General features: G+C 37.9%; 1 long non-coding RNA gene across 16 annotated transcripts in view; it reads right to left on the bottom strand.

The window, feature by feature from the left end:
* Nucleotides 1-22,329, bottom strand: part of LOC110360325 (uncharacterized) — a 206,807-nt gene extending 184,478 nt beyond the window's left edge. For 2 of the 16 annotated variants that reach the window (XR_010472155.1, XR_010472153.1), the window contains exons 1-3: nucleotides 21,557-22,180; nucleotides 21,193-21,230; nucleotides 14,813-14,915 (exon numbers count right to left, since the gene is read on the bottom strand). This is a non-coding gene — a long non-coding RNA (uncharacterized LOC110360325). Of the gene's footprint in view, nucleotides 1-11,871; nucleotides 12,129-14,812; nucleotides 14,916-21,192; nucleotides 21,231-21,556 lie in introns of those variants that run through there. The other 14 variants (XR_010472161.1, XR_010472162.1, XR_010472175.1 and 11 more) reach the window with 13 other exon arrangements.
* Between the last annotated feature and the right edge of the window lie 1,746 nt (nucleotides 22,330-24,075).

Raw genomic sequence — 24,075 nt, forward strand, 5'->3', positions numbered from 1 at the left:
TATTTCCTCACCCACCAGCTTCCAAAGACCATTCAAATTTAAAAAATGTTGCTTACATAACTAAGCTCATTTTCTGTTAGAAATAATGAAAGATGTTTTGGATTTATTGAGCAATTTTCTCTGATTTATGAAAACCACCTTTGTCCACTCTTCTCTTTTCTGTTACAAGTAAGTGTACTGTACTGGGAATACTGATCTAATGCCCTCGAGGAAGACCATGTGACTGCAATTATTTATGAATTAACATGTCACAGATTTGAAGCTTTGAGACAAACACATTTCCCAGCTGCACATTTGCGACTTCTGAGTTTGTAAATGGAACAGATGGAATAATGACTTGCTCTTCCTCTCTATTCCTCTTATGTATTGGCTAGTTTGCTTACTGGATATGTAAAGACAGGTAGGAATACTTAAGCAGATATTTGTCATTCACAGACAGTGTAAATTAAACATGCCATTACTTTATCAGCTATGATAATATATACTTGATGTCAGACTGTATTTCTCTACAAGTGATGTTGTAATTGTTTTTAATACATCATTTGCCTTTAGACATACAAAAATAATTTCTGAATGCTAATGCTGCTTAAAGACAACATAGTGCAGGAGTAAACCCCTTCAACTAAATAGTGAACTGCTTTAAAAAGCGCAGTAACATGTGCTTCTTTAATGCCTTAACTTGATTTGTGCTATGGGAGCCAAACAATAATTTGACTGATATTATTAGATACATACTTGTTTCGTTTCTCCTACAAACTTAAAAGTCAAGCTGAAATCAAACTCAGATGTCTTAATCAATAGCACAAACATAAAGGCAAGAAATATATGTAGAATACCTATGATTTTGCTGTCAGATATAAACAAGTGTAGCTGATATACATACATATATTTGTTAGCTGACTATGTAAATTGTGATGAAAGCCCATTTTCAAGCATGACCTGTGATAAACAAATGTGTATAAATAAACAATAAACCAAGATAACACTAGAATAACATCAATTAAAACAATTACAACGACTTCTAGTCATCATGAAGTATTGTTTCAGTTCCATCTTAGAACAGGAAAAGCTCTCAATTGTTCTTAAATCAACTGGTAACTGATTCCACATTTGTGGAGCCTTGAAACAAAAAGCTTTTTATCCCTAGTTTGTATTCATTCTAGGGCATGGTAGTTCTGCAGCATGAATAGAGTGTAATGTATAAGCTGCTCCAAGTGAAAGTAGCAGGTTGAAATGGTGGACACTGACTGACACAGTACTCTAACTGATATTTTATATCCATATTTTAAAAGCAAGAATTTGCAGGGGAAAAAAAAGCCATATCTAGAGTTGACACTACTGGTAAGTTGAAAGTGCAATTCAGATCTATGGAATTTTACATATAATTTGGTATTATGCCAGATACACATGTGTAAGTACAGGAAAAAACTCTACAACAGAATATGATGAAGAAAAAAAACCTTGGAGTTCTGATAATCAATCTGTGCTATTAATGAGAACACTGAAACTGCCTCTTCATTCCCATTGGCAAACAGTAGGATACAGAAGAACTTAAAGTGAAATTTATGTATATATATATATATATATATATATAATGTTCTTATTTTCTGTCTCTTCTTCAGATATACAAATAAACCATCAAAAAATCATCTCTGTCCTTCAAACCCATTTATTTTTCAGGTACTGAATTCCCTAGATAAGTCCTCAGGAGCCTGGAGAACTGCTAGGATTATGACATCAAAAGGGACAAAAGATTGGAAACTGTTTAATGACAGGAGGGTGAGACATTTAAATAATATTTTTTAAAAGTGTTTTGTTTTGTTTTGTTCCCATATGCACTTATAGGACTTAAATTCTTGACAAACATAAGAGAAAAAGGCTCAGTCAGCCCTTTGAGAAAGAGCTCTGAATAGTGCCAGTTGCGAAGTTCCCTAGAAAGTCTTCATGAAAAAGGGCAGAAAGGTTTAAATATTTGAAATTGCTGAAGTTAAAAATAAAACAAAGATAAAAGTAAGAAAACTCAGTGGCTGTTGTTTCTTTATAAATCACAAAGATGCTGCAAAGGACAGAATGAAATGGAATAAACCCTACCCTTTCCCAGTCTTTTATAAAGGTCAGATCCAGGGGACTGCTGGATCTGGAACCCCTCAAAAAGAATATTCTAAGAGTAGAAAAAAGAAGGGTGGCATGCCTGGAGAGGTGCGATGTGTGCCTGAGAAAGGCATTTTGGAAATGAGCCTGTTGCCCACAAAGTACTGCAGAATAAAGTAATCAAATCTGTGTCTGGGGCAAGTGATGAGTCCTGCAAGGAGCCAAGAGGGGAAGCCTATGTGGTATCCCTGAATAATCCGCCTTTTTGGTGCCTGTAGATGGGGCGGGCAGGACATGGCCTGCTCACCCTTTCACAAGCTTGTGGATGAGGTGTGTCTTGCCCAGAGCACCGTCACAGTTTGTTACCACTCAGCATCAGCCACTTCCCTTGGATAAGTGGAGGAACAGTGAAGAAACAGTACTGGAGGAAAAGTGCCTATTTGTGTGGGTTTATGACCCCAGAGACTGCAAACCTGCTGGACCACAACATTGCAACTGGATGAAGAGGACAGTAGGTCACACTTAATACTTTTGCAGAGATAGCTCACTTTCCAACCACTCTGAACCTTACCTCCCATGCTGCTATCTGCCACAATGCCCTTTTATTCTGGTTTCTTGCTAAGGATGAGGATTTTGAAACCTAATTCCATGTCTGTCTGAGAGGTGAACGATGCTACTTCTAACTTCCCAGCACCTGCAAAGGCACAGAATGCAACTGCCCTGGAGGGTGAGCAATTTGGTGAGCCCAGCTGCCTGCAGCAATTAACAGAGTCCTGTTTTATCCTCACTGCTAGGCACTTCACGTCTTATACAAACAAACCTTGTGTCTTCCTCTGTGAATGCAGAAAAATCTCTTGAGGGAAAACCAAAACACCAAGATCAAAAACTTGACCTCTAGAAAGCAAAGGAACCAGGCCCTATCCCAGTTCTTGCTTTAAATCTTGAGGGAGGCCTTTCTGGTGGATTTGAATATCACTGATAGTCTGATATTTAAATCCTGCACAAGATGAAGAACTGACAAATCCAGAAAAAAGATTTTATTTTGTTATTTCTTCTGTAGTAAACAAATATGGAATGTGTATGCATTGCATCATGCAGTTAAGTAATCCTTGTAGTAATAAAAGCCATAGTCAAGTTTAGGTTTAGACTAATCTTTATCAGACTGTAGTGCTACAGTTAGATTCTGAGTACTGAGAACCTCTCATCTGAACTGGGTCATTCTCAGCATCAATGTAGGGGGAATAGAGAAAAAAACCCTGAGTTTTACAAAGGACAGACAGAAAAGTAGGAGGTTAATATAGCAGCCTCATGGGAGTAGAAGGGTGTCTGAGTGAAATAATGATATTCAGTCTGCAAGCTTCGTAGATCCACAACACTGAAGCATTGCAAGGCAGAACACTGTTAGCTGGAACCTATACTTATCTGGTTATATTATCCCTTCGTAGTTGGATAGCCCTAGAGTCTTGTCACTGTTTAAGACAGAGCAGCAATTAAAAAGAATGACAGATACTCTCTATTAACCCTTTCCCTCCCCAGAAGATAAAGGAAAGAAGGAAAGGGAGAGAGACTTATGGGCTGGAAAATTAAAACAGCTTTAATGAAACAATAACAATGAATACTTATAATAATAATAATAATAGAAATAATGAAAAATATAGAAAACCAATCCAAAATATCCCTGATATAAGTGCAGAATTGTGTACCACACTGATGCTTGTGGAACATAAGAGATCTATAGGTAATCTTGGCTGCTGTAGAATTAAGTATAAACAGGGGCCTTTCTACACACTACTCTTACTGATACCTTAGTAACAACTATGAACATAGGACATTGTCAATTCCAGAAGCAGACACTGTCTGAAAATCATGTAGTCAACTTCAGAAAGTACCGTTTCTTAAAAGTTTAACAGAAAGAAAAAAAAATACTGAAAGTGTTGGTCCTGTTTGAGCCAAAACCAGGACAAGTCCTAAATTCTGACAAATGAAAATAACATTTAATGAAATAAAATGAAAACAATCGGAAAAAAATCACACAGTAGTGAAAAACTGGCAAAAATGGGTCAAATGTTGAGCCTAGCAATTACAGTTATGTATCTTTAAACTTTGCACCTGGATGAAAATCAACTTTCCTGAAATCAGGAATCAGAGGAATGTTCAGACCCAGTTGTAGCACATCACCTAATGAGTTGCCAATTACAGGAGAATATTTTGCAGTAACATGACAACTCTGTGTTAACTCCATTAGTAACCTGGATAACTGTAGAAAGCTTGAGCTACTGCTGTGGCGTTATACCTGTACAACATGGTGTCGGGGTTCAACCCCGGTTGGCAACTAAGCACCACACAGCTGCTCACTCACATCTCCCAACCCCTGCCGTGAGATGGGGGAGAGAATCAGAAGAGTAAAAATGGGAAAACTCATCGGTTGAGCTAAAGACAGTTTAATAAGTATGGAAAAGCCACACATGCAAGCAAAACAAAACAAGGGATTCATTCACTACTTCCCATGGGCAATCAGATGTTCAGCCATCTCCAGAAAAACCAGGCTCTATCATGTGTAATGGTTACTTGGGAAGACAAATGCCATGACTCCAAATGCCCTCATTCTTCCTTCTTCTTCTTTCAAAATATATACTGAGTATGATGTCATACGGCATGGAATGTCCCTTTGGTCAGTTTGGGTCAACTGTCCTGGCTGTGTCCTCTCTCAGCTTCTTATGTACCCCCCGACATTTTACTGAAAAGACCTTGGCTTGGCATAGACATTGCTTGGCAACAAAAAAACCATCAGTGTTTTAACAACATTTTTCTCATACCAAATCCAAAACATATCACTATACCAGCTACTAGGAAGAAAATTAACACTATCCCAGCTGAATCCAGGACACATGGTCAGTCAATAATTTCTCTCCAATGGGTCTCAGAATGGCAGTTGTAACTGTCTCTGGTTTTGCTATGTTAATACCTGTATTTTTCACACAGTTCCTTCCCTAGCACTTATGATTGCCGATAGAAACCAAATGGCTCTGGTACACATTGTCTGAGTATATCTGATAACTCTGTCCTTAATTAAACACAGTGGTTCTTCACAATGGTAGAAGGTGAAAAGCGAGAAGAATTCTCTGAAGTCTAAATTGTTTCTGTCCACTCATACAAAAGAAAACAAGATGTTTTTTCCTTGTTGCTGAAAAACTGTGCATCTGTTTTTTTAAAGAATCTGGTTTTGATACAGCAATCACATGTTACATTAAATAACCCAGAACTCATACAAGAGAAAACTTACTTTCAGTAACAGCAGACTAACCTTGAAATTTCAGCCAAATTCTTTAGTTAAGATATTCCAAAGACAAATAATATGTCTTTTTAAAGTCTCATAGCAGGAAAGGTTATGTTCAGAAGCAAATTAAATTTTAAGAAAGGGCACCTGGGCACTTCTAGCCATGAAAATAAGGCAAGAAGAGTCCTCTGTGGCTGCCATGGTTCATCAAAAAAGGTTTAATTCCTTTCCCAGATGAAGTCCTGGTTATCTCTACAAAGTGCCTAGCTTCTGTGAAAGAGGGGAGTGAAAGATATCTGCTTCCCCAAGGTAAGAAGAGGCTGGTAACTAAGCGTTAGTCAAGGAAAGCTAGGACTAGATACCTAAGCAGAGTAGTAGCTAGAAGCAGTTGTGAGAGAACGCCTGAAACCCACAGCTAATTTGGGAGAGGATAAAAGGCACACATACTGGAAGATGTGGGAGGAAAGAGAGGCCTGTAGTGGTCTTGATACCTTCTAGCAACATGGGATTGAGGCAGAAAGTAAGCTTGATGTAAAAGAGATAAGGCAGAAATAGGGTCCAAGCTGTTCACTTGATGTAGTCAGGTGTTTGTTAGGTAATCCCAGCACTGTTAGGCTGAACAATCTGCAGCATGGACTGGGGTCCTGAGGTGCCCATTTTAAGGGCTCCTCAAAGTCATGAAGACTCCAGTTCTCTACTTAATTTTAAGTACTTTAAAGACACTTGAATGTTAGGAGAGTAGTTCTTCAAATGCCCCCTAGAAGACAGACACAATTCTGAAGAGTAAAACCTGTACTAGATAGTTTGACCTGATTTCAAGGAAAATGAAGATCTCTGCTGTTGGTTACAGAGGAAATTGAGGGAAACTAAGTGTCAGCACACATCTGATATGCATGAAAGACAGGTCTTGGTCTTTGCAGAAAAGAGATACTTTAGTGGTATCACAAGTTTCTAAGAAGGAAAAGTTCATGAAAATAAATCTTAGAAGGAGGAGGTGTTTCTGCAGCTAGTTTATGGAATCAAAGTGGTGACACTTCGGTGAATCGAAGGAAAGATACTAGGTGGAAGAGGAATGAGTTAGCAACACATGTGGAGCAAAATCATGGACTGAATCATGATCCATGATTCCAGAGAAGTAAAAACCAATAAGTCAGGAAGACAAGGGGGACTAGGATTCAGGCACTCCAGGTAGCTTCTTATATTACTGTAATGCTGACAATCAAATCATGGAGACAGAAGGACAGAAGAAGAATTTCATATAACAAAGGAAAATGTCTGGTAAAGGAACTAACTCCACTTGTTTATTCACTTTCAAGTTGAGACTTCTATTTTTTGCTGGTTTGCTACTGTCCAGATCATAACACATACAGAAAGACTAGGCTTAAATAGATTATTTGACTGATATTTTTCAATTTCTCTGCCAACTAACTTGCTATGGCAGATAATAGTCTGCCTGAAAAACTGCTTTTTCAGGCCTCTGACAGGAGCCACAGTGATATTGAGAGAGGTCAAAAGAAGTCACCTGCCATTTTCACTCCCATTTTTTATGGAAATGGGCAACAGATTGGTGAAGACATTGCAAAGGCTCTAAAGCAATCACTCTTTCAATTTGTTCAATATTAGTTTCAATAAGAACCAAGAACAGAAACAATTGCCAGCAGCCCCTAGTTGATTTGTTAAGACTCACTCTTGTCCACTTCAAATCACCTTTGACATTTACGAGCTCAACTTTGCAAACATCATTTGAGTATTATTATTTTATCTGATGCTTCTATTATGCCAGTGCCTAGGCTACCATAATGCTAAAAGTGATGCATAGATATCAAGAACACCATTGTTTCTTATGTTTCTACCTCGTGAAAAACAAGGAAGCTTTGTTATTTTATACAGACTCAATACCTCCAGCATTACACAGGCAAGGTATAGTAGTTTGCAAAGTTTTATATGTATATATCCAAGGTGAATTTGGACAAAGGGAAATCTAATTTGGCAGACATTTACAATAAGACTAGCATGTTGATAGCAAATTAGTTTTCTCCTATGTAGAAACCATCTTTGTAGAGTTCACAGGGCATAATAAGCAAATAAATGCTATTAGAGAACATTTACATTGCTTTAGGTTTGTATTCTCTGCAGCATGCAACCGGTTGCATGCAACTTTTGTCTGCAGAGTCACAGGGATGAGAAGAAAAACAAAACTGTGCCAAACAAGATAATAACAGTATTAATAAATATTCCTAAGACAAAAATTCTTTGTGATTTACTCAGGATGATTCCAGTGCATACAATTTAGGGGTTGGACAGAAATGTATATCTGGGTCAAACAGTTTGAGAGATAGTGACCAAGAAAGAGAGGGAAAACAATATCAGTGTGGATTGGGTGGTAACTAGTGCAGATTCTTACAGAAAAGATGTCACTTTGCCTGAGGCCAAAATTGTTCAGCACGTGCATTCTGCCTAATGTCTCCTGTAAGGCTGAAACTCAGAGACTGCTGATGAATATATAAAATCATTTTGAGCACAAATAAAAGAAGAGTGGAATGGGCAATGCTGAAGACCATATTTAAGGAGAACTGAACTGCCACGTGGATTTGGTAACATACAGTATGTCTGCAATGGATTCTGCCCTGGAATACAGAGAAGGTCCTGCTGGCTTTAGCCAAGTGGAACGTCAGGCAGATTATGGCACAGACTGTCCTAAATACAATTTAAAGAGAAGAAATGAATGCAAGGAAGGAAACTCAGTATTTTCCTGAGGGTTTTCACACAACTGTGGGAGAATAATAATATTTTTGGGAATGCTCCTCTGCAAGGGGAAAATTGAATATGATGGAGTTAAGCTGGACTGAGTAAAATTTCTACAGCATGTACAGGGAAATTCTGTTTGCAACGCTTTGTTTATTAAATCTTATGTGCCTTGCAAGTACCTAGCAACAATAATCTTCAGGCATTCCAGAAATGCATACTTGGAATTAGTTTAACACAGGTTCTTTTTTGTGTTTGTGTTTAAAGAAATATTTAAAAAATACTACAAGGTAAAGACTAAGTAAGTATGAAATATCCAGAACTAATATTAAAAAGAAGAGGTGAAGCTGTTTCTCCTTTTCTTGATTTGGGTGCAGAATAACACATGCTCTTAAGTATAAACCATCAAATATTCTGTATATATAAGCCTTCTCTCACTGGTTGTAAGTATGCTACAAAAAATTCCTCTTGACTACACTGTGGAAAGATCAGTGCCACTAACACCTTGATATTTGCTCCCACTTTCCATTTACTTTTCACTGGTGACTTTAAAACACAAGTGACAATGAAGCGTTGTCTCCGTGGTATATAAATGGGAGCTCATTTCCTGCATTTACTCTGGTTTTCTTAGGGGAAAGGGGATTTACAGTTAATAACAAATCCTGTTCCACATTTGGATTATTCCTGTGTACAGTAAAACTCCTCGAATTTCAAATGATACCAATTTCCATCTCTTCAGCTAGAGAGGCGGTGTGGACTCTGGTGCATTGTTTTTATCTCAGAACCATAAGTACTGTGGTAAAAGACTCAGCCATAAATAATCCCACATGTCGCCAAGGCTGTTGATAAGCAAATGCTTGCAGAAAGGCCCTGGCTCCCTAATCTTCATGGACCTGTCACACTGCACTGAGACAAACTCCACAGCAGGTGAAGTGCAATGACCAGCTCAAGGCACAGTGGGTGTCGCACTCCTGGTCTTTGTTCCCTCAGTATTTTTGTGCAGAAGTAGCATGGAAGCATCCACCACCCTCGGTTGTTACCAGGAATGGATGGGCATATGGAGGAAGATTTAACTGATTACCAAGCCTGTCTTTAACAGCATTTTATCAGCTGGTAGAAACTTGCAAAGGAAGGAGCTGAACATACAGTGTTAAACTTACATTCCAACATTATATAACTGAAATCTTCATAGGAGGAGAAAGAGAAGAAAGACAAACAGAAATGCAGCCTTTTTTTTTTTTTTTCCTTTTAAGAATATATTTTTAATGAAAGCTTTTTTAATAAAGAAAATGAACAAGAAGATTATATTGAAACTTCAATGAGCAAATCTGTTTAAAACATCAGAGACAAACTCTGATGGTAGCAGATATAATGTTTAGTTTGTCTGCTACTATGTTCCCTCTATTTAATGGTTTTACCAGGTTTCTTTCTGGGATATCCATTATCAGAGTATACTAATATTCATTTAATCCTACTACAACTAATTATATATCCCCCTTAACCAGTATCTTACTCTCTGCCAACAGAATTAAACCTAATGAAATATATCAATATTGAAGATTTGCATGAGAGCAGTTGCTATTCCTACAAAATAATTATAACCAGTAAAGATCACACGTGTAACATTACAGTGGTAACATCCAGAGAGCAGGAACAGCATGGTAATGATATTCAAACAGGAACCCAGCACCCCCTGAACCCTGGAACCACTAATAACTTCAGCTGGAACAATTGACAGAGGGGAAATGAATCATTCCCTTTGACAAGAACAAAACTATATTAAAATGTAATAGTTTATTAAACAACTGACTTCAGAAGTTAAATTACTAAATTGCATCTCCATGGATTTTAAGAAGTACTGTCTGATCACAATAATGGATTGCCTACAAACTTTTATCTTAGCCATCGCCTCCAGAGTTTCTGTATTTAATTATTTAAACATTGTATTAATGAAACATGTTATACTGGTAAGAAAACTACTTTTATCACAACACATGAAAGAAAAAAAATATAATATGTGGTTTACACTGCACGACTGCATTTGCATTTGCATCCCCCTTGCAAACAGCAAAACCCGTCCTCTCCCCGATCCCCTCTTTCCAGCTGCTCTGCCTGCAAGGATTTGCAAAACTAATGTAATGGCTGCCATTGTTCTTGATTCTGACTTTAAAAAAATAAAAAAAAGAAAATAATATAAACCATTTAAAACATTTTGGTGCACCTGTTGTGCTGCATTATGAACCACTGTGATTTCAATTTATGTCACATGAGAACATGCCACTGGAGTACCAGATTGCATCATGCAGATACCCTAGCAGTGCTGGAAATTGATGTCACATCACGTTTTATAATGGATATCTATGCATATAATGCATAGAAACAAGAGGGCTAAAGTAAGACTAAAAAAAGGTGAAAGAAAATAGGTGTGGTACAAATTAAGCTAGGCAGAACCATTCTGATTTGTACATGTGTCCTTCAGAGGCTGGAAACCTCTGCTACACAGTGAAGACCTCTGTCACCTGAGCTATTGAGAACCTGGTAGCAACAGTAGAGTGTCATCTCCTGGGGAGGACCAGTAACAAGGGGGAAGTAAGACACATTTTTAAGTGGGTTTCACATGTTTGCTGACATTAAAGGATCACCGTACTTTAAGAATACTTGGAAAATTCCATGTTCTGGTTAGGGTAAGGTGTAGAGCCTCATCTCTGCTCAAGGAAGCAGTCTTTCCTGTCACTTGAAGCCTCTCCCTCAGGTTCTTTTCTGGTCCTATCTTCTCCAGCTTTCTTCTCCCTTTCTCCTTGGCCAGCTGTCCTAAAGGGGATAAAAGAATTTGGCAAAGTGCTCTGGAGCACATGAAAGACCAAAACTTAGGTAATTAAATGGAAAATGCAGAAATGAGCAAAATATTAATCATATGAGCTTACAGTTAAGCACCTTTGAGAGCCCTTAAGAAGAGAGACTTGGCTTAGAATCCTGCACTCATTCAGTAATCGTGTTTTATAGAAGGAGATTTCAAATATAATGCAGAAGCCTGCGCAGAAGTATCCAGCAACACTTTCTCTCTTCACAAGACAAAATATGCCTTTGCAGAGCACATTCTGCAGTCCTGCAGCTTCTTCATTGGAAAAATGGCAACAATAATATTTCTCTGTCTTACCATTATATTGCAAATACTAATGATGACAAAATTCTGGAAAAAAAAAATGTTTTGAGAGCATTTAAAATGCTAGAAATGCTAAAAAGCCATTCCTTAGCTGCCTAAAGACTTTATTAAAAAATCTAACTGCTATTACATAGAAACTCTTTACAGCCAGAAGAGCAGACACACTGTGGATTATAACCAATAAAACACCCTTTTCTTAGGGAAGAAAGAACAAACATATGATCTGAGTTCTGCTTGGTGCCAGTGATCTGTGATGAATGATGTACTGTGTCCACTTTTTGAACACTGTCCTTAAAACCAGATGTGGACAATTTGGAGAGCAGAGGTCAAAAGAGAACAAAAATGATCAGAACATGAGACCTATGAATAAAGGGTGAAGGGACTGTAGTTATTCTATCTAAAAGTAAAGATGACTGAGAGAGAAATGATAGCAGCTGAGAGATGTGTAAGAGAAAGAGAATAATCCGTATGACAAGCCCAATGTGGATAGGACAAGAAGTAATAGCCTTGAATCATAGCAAGAGGGATTTGGGTTAGACGTTAAGAAAAAAAATCTAACTGTAAGAAAAGCTAAGCACTGGAGAAGTACACTTACCTCACCTGAGGAGACTGTGGGATCTCCACTGCTGGGAGATTGCAAGAACAAGTCATGCAGATATCTTTCAGGCACATTTGAGGTCCTGCTATTTACATGGACTAACTGATGAAGAGAGTCCTGTTTCCTGTGATTCTAAGTTTTACTGTCTAGGTTGCACAAGCATGAGAAGTGGTTTGTTTGTGTGACTGGCCAATTAATGTGTGGAAGCCATTAATGAAAAACAAGCTTAATGGATCTTCCAAAAATATTCACCTGCATTTCACTGTGGGAAGGTGATAACCTATTGCTGAAGGAATCCTGTTCTACCAACAGGAAGAGGACCAGGAAATGAATTCTCCCTGGAAATTTCCCTCTGTGTAGTAGCCAGGCCAGCAGGATGACTTTCCCAGGCTTGTTCCCTTTCCACTTACAAGCAGCTGCTGGAAAGTAGCTTTCTGAAAACTGAACAGAGAGTAGGAGAGTTGGGATGCTGGTGAACTTGTGCTCCAGGAGGACAGGAAGAAGCATGAAACCCCAGAGGAGGTAGTTCTGTTGTACTTTTCTGTATGGAAAAGTGTCCTATCTGAGGCTAGACAGATAGGTGCTTTTCAGGTGCTATAAGGACAGTGGGTGTCAAAACAGCATTGGCAACACTGAGAACATGAAAATGATGGGAAAATGCTGTGACAGATCAGTTTTTGAGAGTCCACACTGAAGTCTAGTCTTTGGCCTGAAAAACAAACAGTGCTTTGAGTTCTTCTGCTGGGTGAAGCAGAGACTACAGGGCTGGAAAAGGTCCAAGAGGGGGGACTTTGCAGGGAAAGTGCGGCTTATGGAAAACCTGAACTCGGCCAGGACTTCCACTTAGCTTCAGTGACCTGCACCTGCCACATCGCATGGCTCATATTTTCAGTTTCTTTCTTGAAAGGAATAAGACTTGGCTAGAGGAATAGCGTTAATTAAGATTCACATGCTCCTCAGAGGAGATCAGAGAAGCAACTGTGGTTTCAAGTAGATGAGATCTATGCATGATGTAACCAGTGGGTCTAGGATCACCGAATCTACAGCTCATGCGGTGTACAGGTAGCCTGTGCATTTAGAATGGCTGTTTATCCAGGATCTCTGGATGTTAGCTCATTGCTATAACTTAATCATGAATGCCCTGGAAATACTGAGCAAATGATTACTGTCAATGAGTTCTGCTTGGAGCAGAAAAAGAGGACATATCAGTCTTTATACAGGCCTATGGTAGTACTGAATCTGAATTTTTAAATGCATAACAGCTTTCCACAGAGCATGACTACAAAAGACAGCTTTGGGCACCTCAGAAAAAAAACTAGGCAAAAAAGTAAGGTAGGATCAGTGAAAACCCACACAGATAAATATATCCAGAGTTGAGAGACTAATGACGACCCACAGAGGATGAGGAGAGAAGGAGCGATTTGATGAAAAGGAGCATAAGGGATGTTCCTGTTTCCCTTTTGAAGGTCGAATGCAGAGAGTCAGGGAGGACTGTGATGATAACGGAGAAAACCTCCAAACTGACACGCGTGCCAGTACTTCCACACGAAGTAATGTCTGCTGGTTTTATGGGTTCCATGCTGTAACCATACTTGTGCTTTTCACAGAACTACAACAAGGACTTGCCTCCTTCATCTTGCTTCTTTATTGCACCCTTCTTAGATGACCTCAAATTGAAAGGAGAAAAGGGCTCACAGACAGAGGAGAAGGATGAGGAGAAGATCTCTACTTTGAAAAAGCAGGAGCAACACAGAGAAGAGGTGAAATTCAGACAGGTGCTTGTTACAGATCTGACTTACGTGGATCCTCAAATCCTCATGGTCCTGCAACAGTGTATTCTTTGGGTGGTGGCTGGCACAAATGCAATATAACCTTTGGTGCAACCATGGTGGAAAGATTGCACAAAATTCTGTCTCATTGATCATACAGGCAACTGCAGCAAAAAAATTTCCCTTCGTCAGCTTGCTCTGTGTCCCAAAGACTTTTGTCTCTGCTTTCTCTTGGGAGCCTTCTCATGACTGTTTCTCTCATTTCCTCCTATTCTCTTAATTCACTTCCGCCTTCACTGAAGCAAAACCAGTCAGTTTTAAGCAACCTGCAGCCCCTGCTTTTCCCACTAGAAAACCCCGCACTCTGTTCATCATGGGCTGTGGTTACACATTTGGGGGCAGGGTTGACTTGAACTCCTTTCAGCACAACAAATTGGGAGGGTAGGGTTTTTGGAGACCAGGGTCCTGTTTGTTACTGCACCATGACACTGCTGCTTACTTGAGCCACAAATGCAACAGAACTAGGAGTTACCCAGTAACAAGGACTTGAAGCCAGATTATTGACAGTTGACTATAGAGCATTTTGGTTTCTGTGTTCCAGGGAGTACATGGCACTTTGGGTACCCACTGATGGCCGGTCCTTCTTTCAGGAGAGGGGAGGTGTGATATTACACTTCAGCTTTATCCAGCTTGTCCTCCAAGTGGTAAATATGTGTGTGTGGGTATGCACATATGCAAAGAAAACTTAAAATAATTTATGAAGGAATTACAAAACCCAAGATGCCTTAATCTTACTAAAGAAAAAAAAGAAACCAAAAATCTCTCCCACATATGAGCAGCTAAACATTATTGAACTTCAAAAAAAAAAAAAAAATCGTTGGACTTAAATACACTACCAAACTTGCACTGCCATAAAACAATGTATCTGAGGACTTCAGTCAGATCAACTACTCATAATATTCTCCTGTTTTGCCAGCATATTATGATATGAGAAGAAATCTGTAACTCCTGATATAACAATGTAGTCTAAGTTATATTCCATTCAGAAAATCTTAAATAAACAATACATTAAGTATATAGCATAAAACATGTTTGAGTGTTAGGAAATAGGGTACAGCTTTCCCTCTGCTGTTGAAGCTGAGGAAATATTAATTCTCCTCCTGCCCTACCTTTGTCCTGACCCTTCCAGATCCCCCACGTCTCAGAGGTCTCCACAGCTCTCCCTGCTTTTCATTTATCTTTAATCAGCCAATTCTGACAACACATTTTAACCTGAAAATAAAGCACATCAGCCAAACTAAAATGGTGTTAAAATAATGTGGAAATAGGCAAAGTCTATGGTTTAAAACACAGACTTCTCTTTGTGCTAACAAGCAATATTTATAGCCAAGAAAGCTTTAAAACCCTTTTCTCAAGATAGTTTATCTACATTTGCTGCCTGGACATCTGGGTTTGGATTAGGGTGTGGTAAGAGCTGGTGTGGGCAAATTTTGAAGTGTAATATTGATCCACATCAAAATTATCTGATAGAGGCAGCTTAAAAGTATTGTATTGATGCTTTAAAAAGAGGGGTTGACAATATGTAGCATTTAGTAGCATTAGGCTAAGATAGGAATATTACACTGGGAGTACACTATTTCTTAATGAAGACTTACTCTTGCCTTTGAAACTGGAAGGTAAACTGATGCATTTATCGCACAGCATTCCAATATCAGATACAAATACATCTTAAAATACCACTATAGTGTCATTCTTCCTATACTTTTTAAGGAGGCCTGTCCCCTGACTTGTCGATAAACTTCTCCTTTAACTCTTACCATAAATGTTCCCCCCAAAATCTCAAAGGTAATATGTAGAGAAAAGTACTTATTAAAATAACATGGCAGGCCTGGCTGGAACTGACGAATCCAAGAAATTCATGGTTAAGATTGAAACTCCATCTTTGAGACACCCCGTTGTGCTCTGTTGCATTTTAATAAGTGTTCATCTGACCCTCTGCCAGTTAATTATGGGGATCTTCAGAATTTTGTTCTGCCCCCCTTGCTCTTCAGTACTGATGTTCTTCTTTCACTTCTATTTTTAGGGACCTTAAGGTGAGTTATTGTTAACCTGATAACACCCAGATCTATTTTGCTCTTTTAGCTGATCCTACTGAGGCAGCATTTAGTCTTTTTATCTTACCTCCCTAAAGCACAAATTGGGATCTTAACTGAATCTTTAAAAAAAAAAAAAAATGATAAAAAGAGTGAGAGAAGAATCACAAAAATCAGATCCTCTCCTCCATTCTCCCCACCATCCTACTAAAATGTAGCTCCAAGTTTTCAGTTCCATTAGATGAAAATCTGTTTATAATTTACAGTATGGCTAACGGAATTGGGGCACTGGTGGATCTTATTTAGTAATTTCATTATTTTTTTTCTTACCCTTTTAAGGTTACTTATTTTGATTTACTTTGGATTTCTCATGTGAAAATAAGAAGAGATTGAGAGGTTACCATAAATTATTCTGCAACACTACCTCTCTTGTTCCTATTTTAAGATGTAGGAATCTCCTTTTATTACCCCCATGGCAAGGAACAATACATGTATCTATGAAAATTTTAATTCAGGGGAGAGAAAAAAAAAAAGAAAGAAAGAAACAAACAAAAAACTACAGAAGAAAATGTTTTCTAGTACTCCCTGTGGCTGCTCTCTACATCAAAATTTTGTGGGTTACTCCTGAAAGAAACATAGATTGGAGAACGAATTAATTTCCTCTGAAATGTAGCCTGTCACCCATGAGGAGATGTTTCTCTGCCTGGTAAAGGAACCTCAGGAGGGGACAGAGGTATAGCTAGACATCATTAAAGAACAACAAAAAATTGTGATTATTTGGAGGTTCATGGGTACGATGACAGTAGAGATGTTTTTTTCAAAACACTGTAGACAAACATTGATATTATTATACTTGTCTGAAACACTCCTCTGAATCTTCTGAGGTTTGTCCATCACTAGAAAAAATTAATGAATACTACTTTACTAGTGGAATTTTCCCATTGAATGCAAATGATTCCAAAAGTTTATTTTCAGAATGTTTCATGCTGCCCTTTGTCAGACAGCTGGTAGAGGGAAAGAGTTTCAAAAATAAAGAAAATTATATATAATGAATAACCAATTGTTGTAGATGCTAGGAGACTAAATGTATTTTTATTGTGAGGACATAATGCTGCTATAACCTAACCTTCTCCACCCCCATAAAGAACAGTTAATGAAGGCGAGGATGCTTTTTTTAAAGCATTTTTAAAGCATTGTCCATTTCTGTGCTATATAATATTCATTAGACATTCACTAGCAATTTCTTCCACTTACCCTATATTTTATAGACAAAATTTTTTTTCAACCTTTAATGAAAAAGTGATAAATAGTTAACTAATACATATTATCTATTTTTTCAATATAATCAACAAAATCTTAACACACTTATATGCCCTGATACATGAGAGGTCAAAGTGCATTTTGTTTTGAGAAAATCTTCCAAGACTTGGATTATCAAGACTCCAAACTTCTGTTCTTTGAATATCTTCCAAAGTGTACTTCTTAGAAGCAGTCTCCCTGGGTGTAGCTTTGTTCTGATAAAGTCATCCCAATGGTGGGTTTTCCACTGGTATGTATATGTTACAAACAAGACGATTTTCTGGTCCCTTGTTGTGGTGTGGTGGTGGGGGGGTGTTGTTGTTGTTGTTTTGTTTTGTTTTGTTTTTCTCTGTTTACAAACTTCTTTCTTCTGTCTCCACTCAGGAGATTTGGGTTTCTAATGTAGCTGCTGGGCTAAGCTCTTTGGTTCTACCTCTACCCTTAAACAAAGTTAATGCCTGCTTGATAGCCCTGCTTCTTGAGCTTTGGTCCAAAGCTGGTTTTCTGTTTACACTCAGACATTTGATCAGCTACTTAGGTTGTTTATTTAGAATTACATTTAAAATAAGAATAATAGGAAGAATACCTCTTTATAGTGGAGAATACATCCCTAAATCTGAGAAAGCCCCCAGCTTTATTTTTGTAGGCAAGGAAGACAACTTTATGAAAGCCTGAAACATTATCAAATGAAGGTTTAAGTGACGGCATTAATTTTTATAGCATGCTGTTGCTCCGGTGAACTTGAACAGTAAACCTATGACTAACTTCACCTTTTATTTTTTTTAATAAAAATCTAACTTTGGTTTTTGCTTTTGTATTTTTAAAGAGATTGGCTAAAAGTATCTCAAACCAAAGCAATTCTGCTCCTCACCCGTTTTGGACTGTGAACACAATGAGTTCCTATGCTCATATTTGCCAACAGGATATTATTGCTTTCCTTTGATATATAATTTTATAGTATCTTCTCGTAGACAATTGCCCTTTCATATGTAATTTTATAGTATCTTCTACTAGTTTCTCACATCTTTTCTATTGGTGGTGGTCGAATCAAGTGTATAAAGTAAGAACATCAGTAGAAGGCATTTGTGTTGAATGAGTTGTTCATTAATTCTGCAGGTGGGTCACAAGCCCAGTGTTATGAAAGATTTCTGCCACTTTTTCCCAAAAGTTTGTTGATTAGTCTGTCCTGGCTTGCATGAGGGACTACTGCCAAACCTTTAGGCTCCAATCCTGCAGTCACATCTTCTTGTCTGGGATCCTATTGACCTCAGCAAGTTTTCAGGCAGATACCAACATCAGATGACTCTGAATTTGTTTCAAGGGAATTTTTTAAGACAAACCGTTGCAGAGTTGCTGGGAGTTTCTGCTGGAGATCAGCAAATACACCAGTCATGCAGGTCCTCATCTTCCACATGGTCACTGCAACAGTATCTGCCCATGTATCATTGGTGCGCCCCAGGGACCCTTGCAACGGTGTCCTACATGTATATCTCTCTCTCTGTGTATGTATTTGTACACATACACTTATACATGCATACATATATATATATATTAGCATGCTGTAGCTAATGTAACATACAAGTATGCATATATATATGTAATTATAAGTAGGCACCTCTCTCCTGACTGCATTAATCTAGTTTCTGGTTTGCCATATATTCTCTGTTTGAGATGATCTGGTTTCTCCATAGGATTCGGGATGTGGATGTGACTTAGCTCAGGCGTATCACCTCATTCAGGTAAAGCACAGAAAGTAAAAGAAGACTCAGAGAACTGAGACTTTTGAAGACCTTTACATTAAAATATAAACACATAGGTAAACATCTTACATGCCCAAGTATCTTTTTTTTCCAATTATAGTGTGTTACAGGCAGCTGATTTGTAATTTTAGATCCGATTCATTTTTTAAGTGCACAAATATAAATAAATAAAGAGAAACACTGCTAAGTCTACTGAAGGTAGCCTCATAAGACTATCTAAGAATGAGATCTTTGTTTCTGGACTTTGGGCTAATATTTTTACAGTTTTCTTTCCATGGGAGTGATAAATGCAAAACTAATTTCCAAAACTCACTTCTTTTACTGATCCAAGATACAACCACAAGATACAGCTCTAATAAACCAATCTAAAAAAGGAACTCTGATTTCCTAAGGACACCAGAATAAAGTTTTCAGTAATTTCTGGTTAGATACAAGAGTTACGTAATTTTTAAAAAAGTATCCAGAACAGTAAGTGCATTCTGCAGCTAAGATTATTTTCCTTTACCATAATGAACATCAGTCTTTTGAAAAATACTTCATCCCTGGAAAAAAAGAAACAATACTTCAATTAATTTCCTTGAATATTCTATATAAAAATATTCTATTTCCAAGTGATCCATGTATACCTGCTTATTTTTTTCTTTAAATACAGCTACTGATGTAGTATAAAATACTCTTAATGCAGCAAAAAACCTACTAGGACTGTATCTTCTGACCTAAAGGAACTGGGATACACTGTCACATAATGCAGAGAGTTTAGTTTCTATTAAAGCTTGTATTTAACTAGTAAAATGAAATTCTCATAAAAGTAAAGTTGGAACTCATTTTTATAAACTCTGATTAAAATGCAGAGATTGTAACTCGGAAAACATCCCAATGATACCTGGGGGGTGAAGAGGAGGACTACAGATACTGAGGAAAAACCACATAGAACTGATCATTTTCCCACTGTATCAATTTAAAAAGCTGTAGTTCCTGTTTCTTATAAATATAGTCTCTTTGTAGCTTCCTTACAGCCTCAAATTTCTTAACGAAAATGTGGCATCACTACAGATAACTTCTTTAAAGTCTTCTCAAGCTGCATTTCATTTTGTAAACATCTCTGAATGACAAAACATGTAGGGCTAGATCCTGCCCTCTGCCATGGGCAGAAAATCCCGTTGGAGTTCACCAAGGTTAACACATGCAGTTTAAGCTCGAATTTGGCCTATCTTTCTTTACAGAGAGGCCACCGAGTATTCTTATTTTTACCTCTCTTTTTATCCAGCTTTATGGATGAGCCTTAGCCACCCAATCCACACATTTTTTTTTTTTAAATTAAGGAAGATGGGAAGAAAGTGAATTTTCAAGTCACAAAACTCTGACAGAAAAAGATCCACATGGTTATGCCAAAGGCCTGCACCCCTGGCCACCTCAGAAAGTCAGAAACTGAAATATGAATCTGGTTATAAGATGAAAGTCATGGAGTTGGAGTAACATATGAAATCTGGGAATAAAACTTGCTGAACTGAGCAGAGTGTTATAATCGACCATATTCATTCCATAAGACCTCACTGAACAACCTGCTGTTACTAATATCACCTACCACAAAGGCACGTTGCATACAATAATAATTTAGTGTTTGTAAATCACCTTGAAGACATAAATTTCCATATATTGTCGGTGCTCTATAGAATATGTTGCATATATTTCATTTTTTCTTAAGGACTGAATTTTTCTTTGGAGTTATAATTGCATTCTACCTCACTAAGAAAACAGGACATTGTCCATATTAGAGTACATCGTAATCAAAATTAACATTTGCCCTTTGTCTGAGGTAAATTTTATACTAATTTTATTTCACATGAAAAACTTCTTCCCTCTCCCCCCCCAAAAAAAATCTTCACAGACAAGTGTAGCTTTGACAGAGAAATACACTTTTGAGGTGTAAGTTCACATGGTAAGGAGTCTTTCGGGCATCCTACTGCCCTGTCCAAAAGCTGCTCCAGAGGCTAAAACACTGGTCATTCCTCCGAATGTCAACACCCCCTCTGAAAGATGGGGCAGCAGCAGCAAGGAGCCTGCTGCAACAGTTTCTCCTAGAATGTGAGCTGGCTTTAAGATAAATATGAATATTTAGAGAGAGAAATGTTTACTGAAATTCCCCTAGCCAAACACTGCAGCTGTAACTGTAAAGGATGTGAAGATGGCAAAGCAGCCAGACCCCTTCCTAAGAATGTTTTTATATTTTTTTTCCTCCTAACTATAATGGGTGACTGCTTCTCTGCCTAAACAGCTCCAAAGGACTATGAAAACTGAAGTCCTTCAAAGCTGTTAAATGTTTCCTCAGATTTACAATAAAATTCTGTGTTACAAATCTCCTAGCAAAATCTCTGAAGCATTGCAAACAGTACTTACATAATTTTCCGTTAAGTCAGTATTTGTGCATTCAACACCTAGAAAATAAGGAAAGTGAACGTGGATAGGGAGGGGAATAAAACAAAGGCAAGGAGGGGGGAAAAAAGGAAAAGAAAAAAAAAAAGAAAAACCGTATCCTGAAACAGCCATGCAGCTATTAAACATATGCCAAAGTAAACAATAGTGCGAGGGTCTGCCATAGCTTTGCCCTGCAGGTAGACGGCAGGCGGCACAGAAGGAAAGCAAATGGCAAGGAAAAGAGAAAGACAGTACAGGATGTGGATGAGATGCCGAGCCCTGAGAGCATGAACGGCCTGATTGTGATCCTCAAGTCACACCATCAGCCATGCAAAACAGGACATACCTTTCTGGCTTGCTGGTTCTGTCTGCTGAAACAAAGCAGTCCCATTCTCAGCGGGAGGCCAAATCAAAATGAAATTTTATTTAGTCTGCACTGTCCCCAGATTGGGTTTCAGAATGACTGCTTTAGGAGATAGCATGGATGTGGCTGATGCATGCTTTGCATATGAAACTGCAATAGGGAGAAAAAAAAAAATCTACATAATCAAAAAAATCTGTGCCGTGTGTATGGCAAAACCCCTGGACGTCAGTGAAGCAGCTACAATGGATGTCTTTAAAAAATGACCTTTCTGAATAAAATGCACATTTGTGCTCTGCAATACTGTTTTCAATAAATATAGAATAGATCATTTTGCATGTAATTATTCAGAAGCTGCCCTGAGAGAGTGAAATATCAAATAATTTTTTCTTCTTTTTTTTTTTTTTTTATTTTTTAACATGGAGCAGAATTACAGTTTGGAAACAAATGCGAAGAAAATGTATAGCTAAAGATGATTTCTGTGGCTGGCAGTGGCTGGCAGTGATTGCTCCTCAGAATCCTCTTCAATTTAATGTTTTGTTTAAGTCCCTGTTTCCTAGAGTACCCAAAGAAAGGCCTACTGCAGTAAAGAACATCTGCTTTTTGTGCCACTGATCTTATGCATTCCACCTTGCACTTTTAAGAAAGGATCCATTCTTTGGTTAGACACACTTAATTTTACAGACCATCAATAAATAAAAAAGATCATCAACCGATTGCATAGTATTTTCATTAGAAGTTAGAAATAACTTACAAAGGCAAGGAACAGTCTGCCGAATATGCAGGGCATACACCATGTAATGCCTTTGTTGTCAGTTATGCTGCAAATGAGATTTTCAAATAGGATTTGCAGAGGCAGGGCAGTGATCAACACAGTGCAATATCCAGGAAAGGGAAGTTGAGCACAGTATTCTGTGAAACAAGGGGGCAGAAGGGAGCCTGTTTGTAAATACATGTTATTATTGAAAGAAAACACTTAGCACTGCTTGATTTTGCTACACCAGCTACTTGGAACTAGGTGATACCAATAATTTTATAGGTGCACATCTGTGTGGGCATGTGGGTTTGTGTTTATCTGTGTTCTGGGCATGCAAGCCTGTAGTCTGTGCACATGTACATGCTTGATGCTTACACTGTAAAAGACAAGCAAAAGGCAGAACAAAAAATACACGTTTCAGCTGATAGATATTTATCTGCTAAAACAAGCAGTGTTAATACTGTGCTCTATAGCACATGGACAGCCAAAGAATGGAAAGGAAAAAACAAAAAACCCCAGCACCATAAAATCTTTAGGAATGCAAAGGGGATAATGACTCCCAAATAAACAATATAGATTAAAACTTCCAGGAATAATGAGATACAGTGCAAATCATTCACACAATGTGCTTTCACACAGCAATGACGGAAGTCACTGACAACAATGCGACCATGTGCAGACACTCCTTGGAGACATAGTCAAGTAAATTTTGTAATTCTATCATGTGTGCTTTGCAGGCTGAGTTTGAGAATCGCCATAACAAAATGTGCTAGAATATTGGTGCTTTAAAATTAAACATTGGACATTATGGAAGGTAACTTCATAATGAGTTATCCTATTGCTATTTAAAGTTAGAAATCCATAAGGAGCACAGTGAAAAATACAACATTTGTTCTCCTTATGTCTTGGAACAACTGTTTTTATATTTGTAATCAGCCTAACTGTAGTTCCAAACAAGACATTCAGATAGTCCCCAGCCTCATGCTGTATCATATTTATTCTGATGTATATCTTATAGCGAAGCTTTGTCTGTATTGAATTAATTTGATTTTTTTTGGTCTTACGATTTTTATAAATGCTGTTTTTTTCTCACAGAACTTCCCACTTTAGGGAAAAAGAAAGATGTGATTGCTTTAAAAATAGAAGACCAAAAACAAAGCTAGTATTCCCAAAATTCAATGCACCTGGCATTCACTTTATACCTAATAAGCATCCGTGAATATGCAAATGTTCAGTGTCTCCAGTAACCTCATTAATTTATTCCTCAGGCAATCAAAGAATGTGAACCAGTCCTCTGCTACTAATACTGGAAGTGGTACGCTGTGCAGCATTGCTAGAATCAGCTGAAAGCACATTCTGCATATTGAAAAACTGTTTCATCTTTCTTCTTTCCTTCACCACTCTAATTCAAACAAAGACTTCCTACCTCAGTTTACATAGCTGACAGCAAAAGTTGAAAAATGCCAAAAAAGAATTAAGACATATATATTTCATATCTCTATATATATCTATTTCTATATATATCTATATCCACGTGCACACATACACGCTGGGGATATAAATAGTTTAAAAAGATCTCAGCAGAATTCCAGTTTGACAACCACCTGAGTTTTCTTATTTATTCATTTGGAAAGAGGGGGAGCTTGGAAAGGAGGTGTGGGGGGGAAGGAATGACCTGCCTCCTACTCTGCAGAGCAGCTGAATAATCTTTTCCTTTGCCCACATTAAAAGCCCTGAATAATGTTTA

Source organism: Columba livia, chromosome 1 (assembly GCF_036013475.1).
Source record: "Columba livia isolate bColLiv1 breed racing homer chromosome 1, bColLiv1.pat.W.v2, whole genome shotgun sequence".
Classification (NCBI taxonomy): Eukaryota; Metazoa; Chordata; class Aves; order Columbiformes; family Columbidae; genus Columba; species Columba livia.